The sequence below is a fragment of the Pan paniscus genome, chromosome 3 (genome assembly GCF_029289425.2).
Source record: "Pan paniscus chromosome 3, NHGRI_mPanPan1-v2.0_pri, whole genome shotgun sequence".
Classification (NCBI taxonomy): Eukaryota; Metazoa; Chordata; class Mammalia; order Primates; family Hominidae; genus Pan; species Pan paniscus.
Window position 1 is genome coordinate 114,746,181 of NC_073252.2, and position 21,717 is coordinate 114,767,897.

Here is a 21,717-nt window from a genome sequence, read left to right on the forward strand (position 1 = left end):
GTTTATGTGTTCAGTGCTGGCAGAACCTCTGATACTATCTTATTTTCCTCCCTGTTTGAAGGCAGAACCAGTGCTAGCACATCTCAAAAAACAAAACGTATCTGTGATTGTGTATGTAGGTGTGTTTGTAGTCGGCTATATCATAATAAACTTATTCCTTTAAATATATGATATATTTTTAAATTCTACAATTATGAAAAAACACATTTAAGCCAATAGTAAACATACAGACTCTAGAAAAAGAACCAGAACGTCAGAAAATATTTAACGTTAAATTATAGAAAACAATTGCATCATATTATTTAGTTCAGTATCTTAAGTTACAGAAGACTTTCAGTAAATTTGGGATGTATCCCAGAGGGTTCTTAGGATACAAGTTCCCTTTGGAACTTGATATAAGATAACAGCAACAATGATGTCATCTAATATTTATTAAACAATGAATGTGACAAATATGTGCTAAACACTTTACACATATAATCATATTTAATAACTCCGAATACATAGATAAATGCTATATTCAGTCTACACACATGAGGAAACAGATATTGTCCAGATCATTAACTTATTTGAAGTCTCAAAACTAACAAGGCTAGCCTTCACTAAGAACAGAAACGCCGTTCTCTACTTCCTCTCTACAGTGGTCTTAACTCTCACGTGCAAACAGCAGCAGAGCTGGGCAGGTGAGTTTTCTAGGCTGGATGTATTGTTTAGCCAATGAATTCCTTACATTGAGAGAATTTATGATCTTCCCATATCAGTGCCTCAGGGAAAAAGCAAGACTGGGTGAGGAATCAGTTAGCTGTGAAAGAATAGTGACATTCTGTAACTGATAAGAGTGAAAAAAAGAACCATTAAGTTTAAGGATAACAGTTAAAGAGAATTTAACAAAAGCATCACTCTGAGGAATAAGGGGGTGTTAAATTTTTAATTGAGCTATGTAGATACATATTTCCTGGCAGAGAAGGCACTCTATGACTTAGAAAAATAGAAAAATTATTTCAGAACGTCAGCTGCCTTTATAAAAAGTTTATCATAGATTGTTCAAGTTAATGCTAGAACCAAAAATTAATGGTCAAGTTTAACACAGAACTTCTAGTCTGTCCATAGTGACATCTTATCATTACATATGAAGGTATAGAAATGACTATGGAGGAATTATTATATGTTCTTCAAAACATTATTATCATTTGTTATGTAATTTGATTTTTAAAGCCATTTTTTAAAGAATTAATCCTGAAGATTAAGGCATAGATCAGAAATAATGATGCCTTACAACTATTATGTACCCATAAAAATTAAAAAGAAATAATGATGCTATTTTTTGTCATAAAAGGAAGATAAAATTAAGAACAGTATAATGCTGTTTAAGACCATTCAATAATGTCGACAGGTGGCTCCATTTTTGGGTTAACTCTACAATACAAATACAAAACCCATTCATAGATAGATAGATAGATAGATAGATAGATAGATAGATAGATACTATGAAATTTGTTTTATTTACTTATAGTAACATGTAACTTTGCATGTATTCTACTTCTCCTATTCCATGATCATCTTTTAAAATGTTGTTTCCTTACACAAATCTCCAATAGTAAAAATAAATCACAGGTACCACATAGTTGCATTTTAGTATCCACACACAAACAACAACAAAAACAAACATCCTGTTCTCTTACAGGATGCAATTTGCAGGGCATGCCACTCGGGTTAAGGACAGTGCCAAAATTGCCATGACATCATATCATCTTCTCATTTTCAAGGATGCATCTAGATAATTTTCAACTCTCTGTCAGGTGATGTCAGTGAGAGTCAGGTTCTATCAGTGATGAAAAAAAAATACATCACTGGTATTTTCATAAAAAATACTGTCAGATACCTATCTCCATAATCAAGAAAAGTACTCAGGCAAGTACTCAGAAATCTAGGCTCTGCCTCTTTCTGTTTTCTCCATTTCACTATTCAACAGAAATAATAACAGGAGAAACCTATAAAACACTGTAGAGGAGAAAAATGTTACAAGAGCAACCAGTTTTTAATTTCTTTGGTGTGCTGCTCATACTTAATCTGCCAAAGGTTGGAATTGTGCTTCATATGTGATCTAGTATGAATTCATGGAAGGGACCTTTGCCTTTGAATTTGAATGGGTCCGAGTTTAAATTCTACTTAAACAACTTTTAAATTATGAGACTTTGGGACAGTTACATGCTCTCTGTAAGTTTATTTATATCTCCTGTAAAATTGACATATACACTTTATGGCAGATTTACTTTGTAAGAATGAGAGGTAAAATACGTTAACTAAATATTAAAGTAAGGGCTTAAAAATTGCATATGTTATTATTATGGTTACTTTATTGATTCTTAAAAGTAATTAATCATTTGAAAATAATTATCTCAAATAAAGATGATTGAAAACAGTAAGATCATTTCCCAGAGAGCATACCTTCCTGGAGATGCTTTCTAAAAGATAAAAAAGGACAATATACATTTTCATTTTAAGTTACTTTTGAGCATGTGAATATTTTAAATGGAAAAATATGAACAAAATTAACAGTCCTGAAATTCAGAAAATCCTTAAAAATCACAAAATCAAATGCTTTAACCACAATGAATTCCTTCTGGATTGCTACTTAAAAAAATAAGATTTTCAGAACAATATGTAGTGGACAATAACAAACACTATAGTCCCATAAATACAGATTAGTCCCTTGTAATGCTTAGAATCAGAAAACATCTGCTTTAAACTTAAACAGAATCACATCCTGTGGTTGTGAAAAAAAAAACTCTTGAGTAATATGCTTCAACTTCAATATCACCTTTGAATAGAAGGTGGACTTTTAATTGAACTTTTATAACTTGCATGCATCTATTGTGTTTATCTGTATTTTGTGTGAGGATTTAGTCAGAGATGTCTGAATAAAAGAACAGATAGACGCTTTATTTAAATTTAGAGAGAATGAATACTACATGCAGAGCTCAATAAAGCAATTTAAATAAGCTTTCAATCTTGTATACATTTTATTTAGTGATATATTCTATTTAGGAATTCTAAAATAGTGAAAACTGTAACTATAACACAACAGATCCTACCTATGTTTCTCACAGCTATATAAGCATAAAAGTATGTTCTGAGAATATAGTAATTTTCAAGGTGCTGTTAAAGACTTAAATATTAAACCAAAAGGTGTTAGAACCCTAGAAGACAACCTACGTAATAACATCCTGGACATAGGAAACAGGCAAATATTTCATAAAAAGACACCAAAAGCAATCGCAACCAAAGCAAAAATTGACAAATGGAATATAATTAAACTAAAAAGCTTTTGCACAGCACAAGAAACTATCAACATAGTACACAGACAACCTACAGAATGGGGAAAAATTATTGCAAACTATGCACCTGACAAAGGTCTGTTATCCAGCATCTATCAGGAACTTAACCAAATTTATAAGAGAAAACCAAACAACCCCATTAAAAAGTGGACAAAGGGCATGAACAGATACTTCTCAAAAGAAGACATAAATGTGGTCAACAAGCATATGAAATAGAAGTTCAATATCACTGATCACTAGAGAAATGCAAATCAAAACCACAATGAGACACTATCTCACACCAGTCAGAATGGCTATTATTAAAGTCAAAAAATAACAGATGCTAGTAAGGTTGCAGAGGAAACAGAACACTTGTACACTGTTGATGAGAGTGTAAATTATTTCAACCATTGTGGAAAGCAGTATGGCGATTCCTCAAAGAGTTAATGGCATTTGCAGCAACCTGGATGGAATTGGAGACTATTATTCTAAGTGAAGTAACTCAGTCCCACTCACAAGTGGGAGCTAAGCTATCAGGAAGCAAAGGCATAAGAATACATTGGACTTTGGGGACTTAGAGGAAAGGATGTGTGGGGATGAGGGATAAAAGACTATGCATTGGGCATATTGGGTACAGTGTACACTGCTTGGGTGATGGGTGCACCAAAATCTCACAAATCCCCAATAAGAAGTTATTAATGTAACCAAACACCACCTGCTCCCTAAAAATCGATTGAAATAAAAAAAAATTTAAAAACTGCTCATTTAGTAAAAACTATTTTTTTTAAAAAAAGCAGAACTATCATTTGACTCAGTAATCCCATTACTGTGTTTATACCCAGAGGAATATAAATCATTATACCATAAAGACACAGGCATGCAAATGTTTATTGCAGCACTATTCCCAATAGAAAAGACATGGAATCAACCTAAATGACAATCAGTGATAGAATGGATAAATAAAATATGGTACATATACACCATGGAATACTATGCAACCATAAAAAAGAATAAGATCATGTCTTTTGCAGGAACATAGATGGATTTGGAGGCCATTATACCTAGCAAACTAATGCAAGAACAGAAAACCAAATACCACATGTTCTTTTATTTTTGAGAGATAGTAACTAACATTTATTGGACAGTTCCTATTTATTACATGTTATGTATCACACTTAATGCTCAAAGTGGCCCTGCAAGGTAAATAATGACAATCCTCATTATATAAACCCAGAAAGACAGAAAACAGACCCATACTGGCTAAGTGACTTTCCGAGGGCAACAACAAAAAAATATATTGGTGCTGGTCGGGCACGGTGGCTCACGCCTGTAATCCCAGCACTTTGGGAGGCCGAGGCAGGCAGATCGCGAGGTCAGGAGATCGAGACCATCCTGGCTAACACGGTGAAACCCCGTCTCTACTAAAAATACAAAAAATTAGCCGGGCGTGGTGGCGGGCACCTATAGTCCCAGGTATTCGGGAGGATGGGGCAGGAGAATGATGTGAACCCAGGAGGCGGAGCTTGCAGTGAGCTGAGATGGCGCCACTGCACTCTAGCCTGGGCGACAGAGCGAGACTCTGTCTCAAAAAAAAAAAAAAAAAAAAAAAATTATTGGTGCTGAGATTCAAACACAGGTGTTTTTTGCCCAAGCCCTGGGTGTTTTTCATACATTAGTGGTTCCCATACCTGTACTTCCACATGTTCTCATGTATAAGTAGGAGTTAAACGATAAGAACTTATGAACACAAAGAGGAAAATAATAGACACTGGGGTCGGCTTGACGGGGAGGATGGTAGTGAGGGGAAGGAGAAAAAAGATAACCATTGGTTACTGAGCCTAATACCTGGGTGATGAAATAATATGTACAACAAACCCCCATGACACGTGTTTATCTACGTAACAAACCTTCACATGTACCTCAGAACCTAAAATAAAAGTTGAAAAACTTAAACTTCAATTATTGATTGGAATCATTTTTTGAAATTTTCAACCTTTCCAAGAAAGAAAAGTAAACAAATCATTCATGATTCCAGGTAGGAAGAAGAATTATATTTGAAAGTGAAGATGAAAATATATTTTAAAGAAGTTCCCATTGGAGTTGTCACAGACTTCAGTAGGCTCATAGGTTTATGATTTCTCTTCAATTCCTAGCGTGGGGTTTTTTTAGGGGGAAGGGGATCATTCTATATTATTGCTTTTGTGTATCCTCTTCCCTGGTTTAATTTTAGGATTTAAAGAAAAATCATTTTTGCTTTCCTCCTCTGTTTTACACCATAATGAAAAAGAATACAAAAAAGACTTTCAAAATCTTTCAACTATTTTCTTTATTGGTTCTGTACATATCTCCATGTAACAACAGAGGTGAAAAAAACTAAAATATTTATAGAACTGAATATATATAAAATACAATAGTTATCCGGCATTATTACTAGAAAATGACAACGAAAAGACAGAAACTTGAGGTTATGTGCCCCTTGACACAAGGGGCTACAGTGAATGAGAGTTACTGTTAATACGACTTGTCCTCTATAGGAACTCTACATTCCAAGTTGCTTAGTGCCCATAACTAAAGTAGAAAGCCTCAGACAATGGCTTGAAGTATCAGAAGATGGAGTTAGAAAGTAGCCAGAATGGCTGGGTTTTGAGATAAGAAATCCCATAGAGAAAGGAGCTCTAGCTGAAGGATCCCCAAAGTATACATGTAAGCTCTGCACAAATCCTTAGATTACACCTAAACTGTCCATGCCTATGAAAAATTCTAAGGTTCTCAGTAAAATGCCACAGCAAAAGACTGCAGGAGCTGAACAGCTATAGCTGTTGCAAAATGCATCTTTTTGTTTCGGAGTTCAAAAATTATTCGGCTACTGGAACAAAGATCAACACAGTTAAGAAGAAGATAAAGGAAGCCAGAAAATCAATCATTTTCTTATATGCAAAGGAATGGGGAAAAGTTCCTTATTTGAAAGAAATAGCCACTGAGAGAATATAAATCTGAGGTGATCTTCATAAATATTTAGTGTCCTAATAGGAAATGAGGCCATAATTGTTGACTAAAAGGTAGTTATCTATAAAAATAGGAAGTAAAAAAAAAGTAAAGTAAAAATGGAAAGTCTAGAATGAAAAAATGCAAAAAACACAATGAAAAAATAAAGAGATGGGCTTACCACAAATGAGAGAGAGCAGAAAAAGCTTGAAATGAGAGACAGATCTATTGAAATGAAACTATGTAAAGAATATGAAAGAAAACAAGTAGTTCACACACACAAATATCTTACTTTTGCATAATATCAAGCAGTCTGACTTACATACCATTGGATTCAATATAAAATAAAGAGAAAGGCAATGGTGCAGATAAATAATGTTAATTATTTTTCCAATTTTGGTGGAAAAAATCAAATTTTACGTTCTGCCTATATGCCATTACAAGTCCAATAAGCTCAACAAAACTCCAGGTACGTTAAAAAATCCTGCTACATCATAATCAAAATACCTACAATCAAAGATAAACAGAACTCACTGAAAGAAGAAAGAGAAAAAATGTGCATTGCCCATAGAATCACAGTAATATGAATTGTGACTGACTTTGTATTAGAAACAATGGAGACAGATAACGATGCAATGCCAACTTTAAAGGTCCAGAGAATAATGGTAAAACAATAATCAACCTGAAGAAAAATGCTTACAGATATAAGCTTGCATATACAGAAATGAACAACAGTAAGAATTGGTAAATGTTTGGGTAAATAAACAAGACTTTAAATTTTATTTTATTGAAATAATTAAAATGTATTTGCCAGATTATCCTGTTATTCTTTCTCCTTCTACTCTTCTTTTTTTTTTTTTTTTTTTTTTTTTTGCTATTTTCCTCCAGTCCTGAAAAATTATATTCAACAACGTTTAGGTAAGGATAACAATAGTGAGCATCTGTGCCTAAGTGAGGAAAGAATGGGTGGTAGTTGGGATGGGGCTTCAGCACCTGTGTGGGATGAGGAAGGCCTGTGTCCAGGAGGGCACCCAGATGTGGATGTTGCATACTGAAGAGAAGAGGAGGGCATCCCCATAGTGTGGCAGCCTGCCATGTGGTGTTGGAGCATGAGTCACTTAGAGAGGCCCTCAATATGAGAGACTGGGCCAGTGATAGTAATCCAAGTTTTAGCAAAGTGATGAAGGTGTAGATGCAGGAGGGAGTGGCACATGGTATGAGGTCAAAGCATATGAACATTATGGAAAGTGCTTGCCTATGAAGGCTGTCCAGTGCTGAGACATTGAAGTCTAAATGAAGTATGATGGGCATCCTCTTACAAAGATGATGCTATACAAGGTACTGGAGGCTGTGTTGCAAGAATGTGTTCTCCCTTGGAACAATCTTTCGAGGGGTGTCAGAACCCTACTGTGATAAAGAAACACCCTTCCTCTGTTGAATATATTTTTGAAGAATAGTGAGAGACCAAAAATAAATTTTTGTTCTAATCATATTCTGAGTCATGTTCAATGTGCTTGTTATATATATAAATATCTTGTCTATCAAGTTTTTGTCTGTTTAAAGACATGACAAAAATGGAGCTCAGACAAGAAAGTAGCTTTCCCAAAGTCACACAGTAAAAGCGCCAACACTAGAACTTATTTCTCCTGAATCCATAGTTCAATACCCATTTTATTATTACCACATCATGATGTAAGATCAGTTTCCAAATGTGAATTATAAAACAACTCAATGTGAATAAATAGTAAAATGCAGACAGTTTTTAATGTTAATGTCAAATATATTGACATCTTTTTGGCTCAAAGACTGTGGCAACTTCCCATTAAACATAAAAAACAAAAACATTTTTATATGATAATTTATAAAATACAAAAAGTTTTTCATATGCATTATCAACTGTAATAAAAATTAGCATAGACTATTATTTTATTTTTATTAGAGAGATGCTAAATTTAAGTAGAAAGGGATTAATATAGCATGTTTTCATGATATTCATACAAGAATATCCAGAGAATTGAGAGAAAACTTTCAGTCATCTTCTAAATTAGACTGTCCAAAATACATGCGGGGTGAAGGAGTGAAGAATATGAACATTGAATTCACAAAGAAATTGTTAGTTGATTTGTAGATCCTGATTCACTTCCTGAAATGAGGTTTGGGTTTTAATATAGCCTCTTTTAGTAAGTTTCTCCAAAGAATTAAAAATAGAATTCTAAATATTTTGATGCGTTTTTGAGAGGTATATTTTAAAGGGGAAATTCTATTACCCAAAAAGTGGCAACAATTCTAAATACCTTGTTTCTAGAGTCTCACATCCTTGCCAATTTTATAATATTCTTTTATCCTCTCATTCATTATACAAATGTCTCAACTTTCCCAAGTCCTGCTGGTTATTGTCTTATCACCCATTTCCCTCAAAATACTTTTTCATTCATTTTTAAATAACCTTTTTAACATAGAGTGACCACTTTCTACTCTTTGATTTTTTGCCTTCCCAGTAAATAAATACCTTATCAGTAATGCAAACAACAAACACTGACTAGTGTTGCCAGACTTTTCTTTAGTTCAGCTAAAGATGGGGTTCTTCGTCCCATGGCCTTGAAAATTCAGGCTCTCAGACAAATTTGAATGGTGAGTAAGACAAGGTCTTTTTGTTTTTGTTTTTGTTTCTTTTTCCCCCAAGACAGACTCTTGCTCTGTCACCCAGGCTGGAGCACAGTGGCATGATCTTGGCTTGCTGCAACCTCCACCTCCTGGGCTCAAGGGATTCTCCTGCCTCAGCCTCCCGAGTAGCTGGAATTACAGGAACCTGCCACCAGGCCTGTCTGATTTTTGCATTTTTAGTAGAGATGGGGTTTCACCATGCTGGCCAGGCTGGTCTCGAACTCTCTCTTATTGAGTACAAAGGGGAAAAATAAGGGGGAAACAGGGACTATCACTAGGCCAGAGTCCCTGCTAGAGTGCTTCCTTTCCAGCCATTGAAATCCCAAGTTCCATACAGGAAAAGGAGTGGCCAGGCTCCTCCCTACTACAAACATCCTGAACTTCTCGAGGCTCCACCCAGGTGGGCAGGCTGTTTGGAGTTTCTCCAGGTACCCCCTCCCCACTGGCTGCGTCACTAGGAGGCAATAGAAGGGGGGAAACCTGTGAATGCTTCTATTCTGACATCAACCCCAACCAGTTTACCATGATTCAGTTTGGGCGTTAGCCATCCAGAGTTATTGCAGAGCTCAAAAGTTAAGAATCCATTTCACTACAAGATTAACTTCACTTTGAACAACATCTTTCAGTAGGATCCCCATGCCACCTGCTTTTCTCATTGACTGGCTATAAATTTAGGTTTCCAGACCTCTCTCAGGTTTAATAATTCATTAAATGACTAATAAAACTCAGAAAAACAGCATACATATGATTACAGTTTTATTATAAAGGATACAACTCAGGAACAGCCAAATGAAGAGTCGCATTAGATAAGAACTGTGAGGGTCTCAGATATAGAACTTCTGTGTGCTCCCTCTCTGGAATCAGAATGTATCACCCTCTTGGTACATCACTGTGCTCACCAATGCAGAAGAATGAGGAAGCCTCACTGAGAATCAGTGTCCAAAGTTGTCACTGAAGTCTTATTACCTAGGCATGGTTGACTGAATCATTAGTCACATGATTGAACTCAATCTCCAGCCCTTTCCTTCCACAGAGCCTGAGCTGGCTAAAAGTCCCAGCCCTCCAATCATTGTTTATCCGTTGATAAAACCACATTCTATAGCTATCTAGGGACTCAGCATAAGTCACTTCATTAGTGTATACTGAGTCATGATCCAATTTTTTCATGAATAACGAAGACACTTTTTTCACCTGGGTAATTCCCTACCCAACACTGGAGACAAATGCCAGTAAAAAACTTTGTTATATGACAACGTCACTTTAATATTACAATTAATGGATTATATTTAAAGAAAGTCTTATGGTATAATGCCTGCGAGAAGGCATTATTGAAATGACTGAAAAAGAAAAGTGGTTATTTTTGGTGTTGATTCCAACAAAAAGAAACAAATGGAAATGCTAGAGTTTGGAGATACAGTAGATAAAATAAAAAAAAAATATGGTGAGACAACAGTAGATTTGAACTGGCAAAAGAAACAGCAAACTTAAAGAAAAAATCGATTGAAATTTTGCACTCTGAATAAAAGAAAAAAATAATAAAAAGTGATTCAAAGAAATGTAGGATATTACTAAATGTGCAATGTACTTATAATGCAAATAGTCATAAAGAGGAGAAAAGCAGAAAAAATACTTAAAGAAATAATGGTTTTACAGATTACAAATTGGTGAAAAAGTGTGTGTATATACATATGAATATATATGAATATGCGTGTGTATATTTATGACTATATGTGTGTGCATATGTACATATGTTTACACACATATAGTCATATATATTCATATATATGCATACACATTATACAGTATATGCATATATTTATATATAGTAGGTTGGTGCAAAAGTAATTGCAGTTTTTATCATTAAAAGTAATAATATATTCATATATACACACATACATATATACACATATACTCATACACACACACATATATATGAAAAACCAAATGAACTCTAAATAGAATAAATAAAATGAGGTCCACAACCACATAGCATAGTAAAAATGATGAAAGAGAAAGAGAAAATTTAGTAAGCAAAAAGAGAAAAAAATAACTTATCAAATAAAGTGAACCTCAATAAGATTAACAGTTTACTGAAGTTAATAGAGCCCAGAAAGCAATGACGTGACATATCCAAAGTGTTGAAGGAAAAATAAAGAACCACCACGAAAAATGTTACATAAACAAACTTATATTTACAATTGAAAGAGGAAAAAAGTTAATTCCAAATAAAAACTGAGAGAATTCACTGCTAGCTGCAGAGCCTTATAAGAATTAATAAAAGAAGTTCTAAAGGTATAAAGCAAATGACCCAAGATGACAATTTAAATCGACACACAAAGAAACAGAGTAACGGTAAATGTAATTTAACGATATGACATAGCATAAATGCAAATTTTTTTTCCTCTATTAACTAATTTAAAAAGAATTAAAGCCAGTATTCTTACTATTAGGTCTCTATCAATAAAAATGTAATATTTGACAATTACAACACAAAGGAGGTAGGTGGAAATTAAGTTGTAGTTCCATAGGGAAATAACATCAGATGGTTACTCAAATTCATAAGAATGAGTGAAGAGAAGTAGAAATGGTAAATAAGAAAATTAATATAAAAACTCTATAAATATATACTTGCTTTCATTTTTTTCCCTCAGCTTCTTTAACAGGCCTGAAATTAAATGAAGTAACAATTATAACAAAGTATCGTTGGAGTTGTAAGACATTTACATGTAACGTGTATAACAGCAATGGTACAAAAGTGGGAAGAGAGAATAAATCTATATAAAAGTAACATTATGCTCAATTAACATATTCAACTATAAAAAACACATTTTTAATGAACTCACTTACATGAAGTATCTAAAATAGTCAAATAGAGGATTAGTGATTACTTAAAGCAGGAGATAGGGAAGAGGGTATGATGCTTAAGGGTTAGAAGGTTATGTTTCGGTGTGGTGAAACATTCTAAAATTGAATATGATTATTGATTAACTCTGTGAAATACTAAGAATCATTACACTCTGAGTGAATTTTATTATATGTAAATTAAATCCAAATAAAGCGTATTTATATATATTTACAATGCATAAAGCATATATATGTGTGTACATCTGTCAAATTAAAATAGAAAAATTTCAGTACCCTTGACACACATTTGTAAGCATGATATCATTTTAATAAAATTTTGACGTCTAGCCTATAAGGTAGGCTTTTATTCATTTAGACTTGACCAAGATAAAGAAAAAGATATGTAAAATTTTTATGGTTTTAAATCATCATTGGTATGAGTAAAAACTGAAGTAAAATGCATTAAAATAGGTTCATATTGTTAAGAAAAAAACAAGAATATTTTAGAATATGCAGAGATTAAAAGTATAAAAGTAACGACGTAAACACCCTTAAAACAAAAAATGATTAGTGTTCCAGTAGGAAAAAAAAAATCAAAGACACAATGGAATAAAACCTTTCAGACTAAAAGAAATAGAAAATTCTCAAAACTGAAACCTCACAAAAATTGAACAATTTATGTATTAAATATAAATGAATCAAACTTGGAAATTAACTGGAATTCTATGAAATTAATGTTTTGTTTTGTTTAAATCCTGGGTTTGAGTATAGCAAGGAGAGTGAACCAACATATAAGTATGCACATATATGCATTTCCAGCCTTGTTCACTATTCTAGATTTGTACTTTTGGATTTCTTATTTATATGATACCATGTTGCAGATTTTAATATTTTTCTGCTTCCTCTGACCTAAGTTTCCTAAAATTTCTTTCTAATCTTAATACTAGATATTCAATATTTTAGTTTTGATTAATTGGATTTACTCAGAGATTTATGTCACCAAGGAAAGAGTAAATAATAACCTCCATATTATTTTATGACACTGTGATACATTTCAAAATATATTTATAAGCTGTATAACAAAGTGTCTGAGACAGATCAATAAGTTTGGAGAATTTTGCTGCTTTTACTTTAATACGTGTCCTGCCATATATCCAGGATCTCATAATGCTTTTGAGCTGTCCAAAGGTTTCCAAGATAGATTATTTCAGTCTATGTACATCACGTTCATATAAAATATTTTAAATATTTCACTATAACACATTTCCCTCAATTGAATTTGTCTACCACTTAAAAAAAGTAGCAATCTGTTGATGAGCATTAAGGTGTGAGAGACTGGCATGTAGCCTTCTTCCAAGATATCAATATTATAAATGGTCAGTTTATTTGCTCATTAAAATCAGTTTGAAATGGCAACCTTTTAGGTAAGATATTTGAAAATAAGCAATTCTTCCTGATAAATTTATCAGTTAACAGCCACTGACTTCTAGAATTGGTTCTGGATATGTAGTTGTGAGCGCACAAACATTATATTTAGTAATAGATTCTAGTAAAGTAGACTGGATTCTCTTTCCAATGTAACTTGACACTTATCTCCCTTAACTTTTTTATCCTAATTCAATAAAGCAGAGCAAGCAAATTCATTTATCCATGGAAATAGGAACAGAAGAAGGAGCAAATTAAGAAAGAATGGATGGGAGATACATTTAAAATTTTATGTGAACTAATGCTTCTTAATCTTTAAATTAATGTACCTAGTGCTGACTTATCTGCATATCTTTATCTGGAGTCATGGTGCTTCAGGTCTAGAATAGCTTCCCCCTTGAGCTAACATATCTGAATATTATAAGATCTCCACATCTTTTCTAACTACACATCTTCATTCAGGCAACTTATATTGTTCGACTGAATAAACCCCATTTTTTTCTTACAACAGTTTTCTTGTCTATGACTTACATAAACCAAATTGTATAAGAATTTCAATAGACACTTAACTACTCATCACAAACCCACAACAGTAAACATGCTAAGTTGCTATTTGAAATAAATATTTTCTTAGAAGATATCAGTTAAACCAATGCAATTTCATATGCTTAAAAATACTCAAGACAATATATTTAGATTGTAAGGCATGTGCAATTGTGAACATTTTCAGAAATATATTTTATTTATTTTTTGCTTTTTTATTAATGAGTTTATCAATATTTTTAGCCATCAATAGAAGGCAAAAGGCTTGAATGACAAAACATGCCAGTTGAGCATTTTTTTTCCTTTGGCAATGTTAGAGTTGAATCTACAGAAAATAAAAAAAAAGCTTGTAATGAGACATAAGTACTTGTGACAAAAGACATCATGGGCAGTTTTATGACAAAAAGACTGATACTTAATCACCTGAAGCTGCTCTTGTAGCCACTGCTGAGGCATGGTAGCATCACAGTCAGGGAGCAGGATGCCTGTCAAGATTGCAGTAAAGCTAACGGAATCACTGCCAATGCACTGCCTGTGGACAGCAGGTGAGCCTCATACATTATTTTATTTCTGTACCTTTTGATCTTGTGTTATGTGTAGAAAACACCAAAATTAAATCAATAAAAAAGAATATCTAGTGAAAAAATAATGCTATTAAAGAGATGAAAAACAGGAAAATGCTTCTTGGAGTTTAAGCTACTAGTGAGAATCTTGCTGCAGAGGAAAGCAATGATTTATATTGACTATACATGAAAAGACTTTAAGCTTCAGAGAAACACAATTAAAACATTTTCATTTGAAAATGGTGAGGCAGTAGTAATAATTTTATAGTCTATATGACATTATATGTCCATATATTATACTAGCAAGCACCTTAAGCCAGTTAAGTCTCACTGCTTGTGTAACCTTGAATGAGTGACTTAACTTTAGCTGGTTTCCTTGTCTACAAAGCGAGAAAAGGACGTTGCTCCATTGTTTAATAAAGATGTAAGTTCGATAATCTATGTATAGGTCTTATCATATGCTAGATACTTGGGAGAGATGAGTTCCCCTCACATTTCTATGTATTACAGAAAAATCCAAGCATCCATTTCTGCACAGGGTCTCAACATCTATTCCTAATCCTCTTCAGAGTTGTTCAGTAAATATTTGTAGGATTAAGTTAATATATGAACAATTGTGTGTTCTAATTCTCACCCCTGCTGGAAAAATACAACCCTAGTGACAGATGACAAAGGAAGGCAGAAGCAGGAAGCTGTTCACAATATTGGAAGGAAGGTAATTAAATTTAAGATTTTCATTAATTTCTCAATTTATGATAATAAATATATTTGGGTGCTAATAGAAGTGAAGTGAAATTGTGTGGAGTTTTGAGTATCTTGCATTGCTGAAAAGCTTATATTTAGCCTCTATACATTTATAAAATAATATTCATATTAATAGGTACCATATATGAGCATTTACAATATACTCACTATAATAGGCACTTTAATACACTCCCTTTAATATACTATAGCTTATTGTCAACATTTAAGTTTAATATACTATATTGTCAACACTATCTGATATGGTTTGGCTGTGTCCTCATCCAAATCTCATCTCAAATTGTAATCCAAACTGTAATCTGAATTGTAATCCTCACATGTTGAGTGAGAGACCTGGTGGGAGGTAATTGGATCATGGGGGCAGTTTCCCTCATGCTGCTGTAGTGATAGTGAGTGAGTTCTCATGAAATCTGGTTGCTTGATAAGTGTTTGGCATTTCCTGCTTTGCGTTCTTGCTCTCTTGCCACCATGTAAGACATGCCTGCTTCCCCTTCGCCTTTCACCATGATCGTATGTTCCCTGAGGCCCCCCCAGCCATGCGGAACTGTGAGTCAATTAAAACTCTTTTCTTTATAAATTACCAAGTCTCAGAGAGTATCTTTATTGCAGTGTGAAAATGGACTAATTAACTATCTCACTTCATTTTTATGATAAATGAAAGATAAATTCTGAGAAATGCGTCATTAGGTGACTTTATTGTTGTGTGAATATCATAAAGTGTATTTACACAAACCTAAATGGCATAGCTTACTATACACCAAGGCTATATAGTACAGTCTATTGCTCCTAGACTATAAACCTGTGTGGCTTATTACTGTACTGAATACTGTATGCAATTATTATACAATAATAAGTATTTGTGTATCTAAACATAGAAAAGGTACAGTAAAAATATGGTATTATAATTTTATGGGGCCACTATGTTGTATATGTGGTCCATCATTGATTGAAATGTTCTGTTCTTACTCAGTGCAATATCATATATATACTATAGACATATACACACTTGATATCTATCTATATCTGTATATGTCAATGTCTATCTCTATATATATATTTATATACCATTTATTTTCCATCTGCACATTTTGATTTTCTATTGTGTTATCTACAGAAAATACCAAGCCTTTATATCACCAGAAAAGGACCTCCAGGGAGAAAATATTGCCATTAAAGCTATGAAAAGGGGAAAAACGTCTGTATATATATGTATATATTTTGATATTCTGGCTTACTTATAAGCTGTGTTACTGAGCCAGGTATTAAACTTACATCTGTTTAGCCTAAAAACACATACTTTTCTTTTAGACTGTACTGTGAGCATTATAAATTTAAATCGAGGTGATAATTGAAGACAACATAAATCCATTAAGGCTGTCTGTATAGAATTTGATACAATTTTAAAAACTAATGGAGCCCCTCTGCTAGTGCAAAGCTATCACTATACTATGTAGTGTAAAAAGTTGTCACTATATATTCATCTATCCTATTATATCAATAAAGAGAAGACAAAATTTACTTATGTGTTTATATTCACTTATTGCCTTAAAAATAACTCTTTTTATTTAAATGCTCCAATAAGTTATGAAAATCACCAGATCAAGTTAGGTAATTATGTGGCCTATATAAATATTCTGTAATTTTCCCAAGAAAGTGAAAGAACAATTATACTGGGGGGAGAAAATTTTTGCATTCAGAGCTAACTGATTTGGTTAGATTTTACGTGGGCTAGGATAAATGAAAATAGAGTGAAAAAAAGGAATTTTCTCTATAGATGTAATATAGATGTAAATTATTTTTCTTTTTCTTCTGAGACAAAATCTCGGTCTATCCCCCAGGCTGGAGTGCGGTGGTGCAATCTCGGCTCACTGCAATCTCTGCCTCCTGGGTTCAGGCGATTCTCCCGCCTCAGCTTCCCGATTAGCTGGGATTACAGGTTGACACCACCAAGCCCAGCTAATTTTTGTATTTTTAGTAGAGACAGGGTTGGTCAGGATGGTCTCGATCTCCTGACCTTGTGATCTGCCCGCCTTGGCCTCCCAAAGTGCTGAGATTACAGGCATGAGCCACCACGCCCAGCCATAAATTGTTTTTCTACCAAACACACCATAAACATGAACTATAAAAGTTTTTATCTGTGAAATATTTTCCTTTCACTGAAGTATGCTCTCAGACTTACAAGTCACTATGTTCGAATCTACTTGTTCAAAAACTATATAAAGTTAAGAAAGTACATTCAGAGGCATACCACTTTGCCTGTGGTGAAACTCATGTGTTACAGTAAATTTGTCGTTGCTAAAAGCTACCTCAAGTGACTGGAAAGGCTTAATTATGTACAGCTATACCTTCCTTCTGGCTCCCTTCTTAATTTTTTCTATAATAAAATCAAAGAAATCCCCATCCTCAAGTAGTTCTATGAAAATGAAAGTTCACATTTATAAGTCAGTGCTTGGGCAAATAATGTTTAATTAAAATGACACCAGTTAGGCGTGCTCCTGCTTCTATCTATGAAAAATTAACTGTAGAGAATTACCTTCCCACTGTAAAAAGCAAACTAAAAAAACCTGGAAATCCATTAAAAAGGGGTTTTACGTGTTTCCAACAGGTAAGAGAGGACTGTGATAGCTAACAGGAAAAAAGCAAAGAACTGAGGGCCTGGTGGCATCACTGAGCCATACAAATACAAAAGGGAACCCAAACAGAGGATAGAGGTTTCACTCAACTGAGGAGTCACTGATTGGAGTTTCAGGAAGCGTTTTGCCATTATGTTTAGACATCTATAAAACATAATTGCTCTCTTTGTTCTGAACAAGATGGAATATACACGTTCCACCTACTCCTCACAGTACTTACAATAAATACCCTGGACAAAATTTATAAATCAAATGACAGGAGACTGAAAAGTGAAAAAGAAAAGGCAACTGGTGAGGAACTTGTGATATGAGGTGCAACATAGCAGTTAGTTCCCTATTTTGTTTTGTTTCTTTTTGCTTCCAATAAACCTAGAATATCAATATTCCATAACTTCAGCAACTGACTTCATGAATAAGTTCATATTATTTTTCTAAGATTTTTACACAAGAAATAACTTCTCATTAAACAAATGGGAGTAAAGAGAGCCTGGGTACAGGCTATCCTATCATAGAATATTATTAATGAAGACTCAAGGCACTGAGCATAAGAAAGCTTCCTCAGTTCTCCAAAGCTAATAATTTCCATTTCTACCCAACACTTGAACTCAACAAAAAGAAGCCATTTTTTTTCCTACACTTCCAGACTTTCATAGTAACACTATTCAACCTTCAAATAAAGCCATTTGCTATAGTCAATTCTGTAGTAACTTGTGCTTCATTTTTATTTAACTGAAAACCAGGATGCATGACCAAGGGACATGCAAAGCTTTAAAACCTCACTACCCAGCAGGGTGGGTAACATAGCAGTTCACCTGCATGGTAGAAGCTCAGTTCTGAGGACGAAACTTCTCCACTGAGGAAGTAGCAATGTTCAGGCTGCTGATTCAGCTTCAGCTAATAATATTCAATCTCGGTGGAAGAACACTATTCAAGGAAGATAACAGACTTTGGTAGAGTCCTAAATAAATTATGAAGACATTTTTCAGATGATACCTCCTGGAGCTATTGTTTAGGTTTCTAAACAGATTCCAGCTATGGCCAGCTCTCTGTTGTGTATTTCAACTTTACAGTTTCCTTTGAAATATTTTCTGATAAAGTTCCAAAAACAACCAAAATGCTGGAGCTCTAAACCCTAGAGAGAAAGTACTGTAATACAGCGATTCTCCGATTTACAGAAGGATTCCTGGGTTTTCATGCCAGGGTGGTGATTTCACATTTCATAATGACACTGTTGGAAAAGATCTCTACCAGGAAAGGAAAAAAAAAAAAAAAACTGATGGGAAATTTTATTTATTCTTGCACCTTGTTTCTGGCAAATATTAGACCCACACATAGAGTTAGTGCTTTTTTTTTCTTTTAATCTGTCATGCTAAAGAGGATGGCTCTATGGTTGTCAAGCCTTATGCAATTTCTGGCCATGTGAAAGAAAAGATGAACATTGTGGAAGTCATAGAGAGTGTTGAGGAGAAGAAGGCCGACACCCACAGAAGGTTGGCATTGCTTCAAAGTGGGAATCTGCCACACTCACTCGTGACTTCTGTATCTGGAAATAGTATCTACTAACCCTGGTCAGCTCTCATGCCCTGTCACTTTGTGCTTTTACTTTTTGTCTTTCTTTAGCTTTCATTTCCCACATCTCCTCCCTAAGTCTAACTGGAATACAGGGTAAAGTGCGTGACTGAAAATAGAAGATGTGCTTAAAAAAATCATTATAAAAAAGGTAAACAAGAAACAGAGAGCACTGGGTTGAACACCCGAGATCCAAGTTTTCCAGGGGCAGAGGTTTGAGGAGAAAGGAAATCAGTGAACATGAGTAGAGCTCAGTTGTCAGTGTACGGTGTTATGGGAGAAGAAAAAATGAAACTAAAGGACCAGGTAGATTACAAAGAGAGAGACAGCACTTAGCAAAATCATGGCACTCAATGACAGAGATGTTCTTACAAACAAGACAAAAGCCTTCTTACCTGCTATTGGATAGAGTAAGCAAGGCAGAAAGAACACCCAACTACTGGCATAAGTATGTGACTTACTGCAGCGCCTAAGGAAATGGCAAACCTAGTAAGAGAGGTTTGAATGACCCAGCTACATAGATTGGACATCCTTAAGGAGGAATTAAAGGAAATTATTTCATAAAATCAACTCAAAATGCAGAATCTGATTTATATTTGTAATTATGTTGTCCATTAAGATCTTGAAAAGAAAGTGTTTCTTTGTGTACTAGTAAATATATTTTAAAAAACAAGAAAATATAAGAATGTGGTTTCTTAATGACTTGATTTAAGCCATATTTCAAAGTGGCTGTTTTATGTCACTATAGTTAGAAAATAACTTAATTCTCCCTCTTTACTTTCACTGATTTAAACAAAAAAGAAATCCATCTCAAACCAAATATCATACCAGGTTTGAATGAAATCTGATAGTCTTCCCAAAAGATAAAGTTTTATAGATTTCCTAGGAGCTATTCACCTCTACTCTGAGCTTAGGTTGGTGTAGAACTGAAGAAAAGTTTCATTAACATTAGGAGTTTCATTTTTGCTTACATTTGTGAATTTTTTGAATCAGACAGAAGAAAATGACATGCTTCTTGGTGCCAAAATGCAAAACTAATTAAATTTTCATGTTACAGTGATGGCAAATTTCAAATATTTTTCTAAGCTTTTTATTATTTTTAGTTCCAATATAATGAAAAATTTAAATACCAAGGAAGTGGAACCTAGTGGAGTATGACATCTCTATAAGACAATCAGCTGAGCCCCATAGGATTTATTAGTCTATCTCATCTGCATCTCACACTTACTCAGATCATTTCTTATAAAGAAAACTGAATGGTGACAGTAACTATCAAGATTGGCTAGCAATGTTGCTTAACACAAGAGGAAGGAGTCCTGATGATGAGACATCAAAGAACTTAGGAAACAAAATCTACTTTTTACACTTGTTATTTATATCAGAATGGGTTGGGTGAAATCATAATTACTATTTGAAGGCTGAACATGCTTCTATGAAACTCAAGCAATTTGATTGCTTTGGAAATGTACCAGACATGATTATTTTCTAAAAGAAATTTAAAGTGTATGCATTAAAATCATCAAAGAAGAAATAGGGATGCATATAATCAACAGGAAAGAAAGTTAAAAATAATAAATCAAATTAAAATAATTGTTAATTGTGTGCTTTTTTTCATTGGTGTTTACAGTCTTGTGGGTTTTAAAAATGTTATTTTTAATGGACATATAATTGTTTAGGTTTATGGGAATTCAATACATGTATACAATATGTTGTGGTCAAATCAGGATGATTACCATATTTTTTCTAACTGGGTAATTTCAAATGACCTATTTCATGTTCTGTAATTCTTTACTCTGTTTAATCAAGTATACTGTTAAAGCTCTCGATTGCATTTCGTAGTTCTTTCATTGAATTATTCAGTTGCAGGATTTGTTTTGTTCTTTTTTATAATTTCTAACTCTTTGTTGAATTTCTCATTCATATGATGAAGTGTTTTCCTGAATTTGTTGAATTGTCTATCTCTATTTTCTTGTATCTTATTTAATTTTCTTAAGATCATTACTTTGAATTTCTTTTCCAGCAATTCATTGATTTCCTTTGCATTGGGATTTGCTACTAAACAGTTCTTATGTTCCTTTGGTGGTATCTTATTTCCCTGCTTCTTCATGTTTCTTGTGTCCCTGAATTCATGCCTGTGTGTCTGGTAGAACAATAACCACTTACAAGCTTTCTAGCGTGGCTTTGGTGGAGAAAGATTTTCACTTGCATTTGAGTTATAGTATGTTATTTGGAAAAGGTGTAGTGACTCTGTTTCTGGATAGATGCAGTGGTATAATCTCCGTGTAGCTTTTTCAGCTGCAATAGACATCATCAGTAAGTGTGGGTGCCTCAGTGACCTAGTCTGTAAAAGTCTGTGGCAGTGTCAGGGGCATACGTTATTAATGTTCTTGGTACCAATGTTCTTTGGGGTCC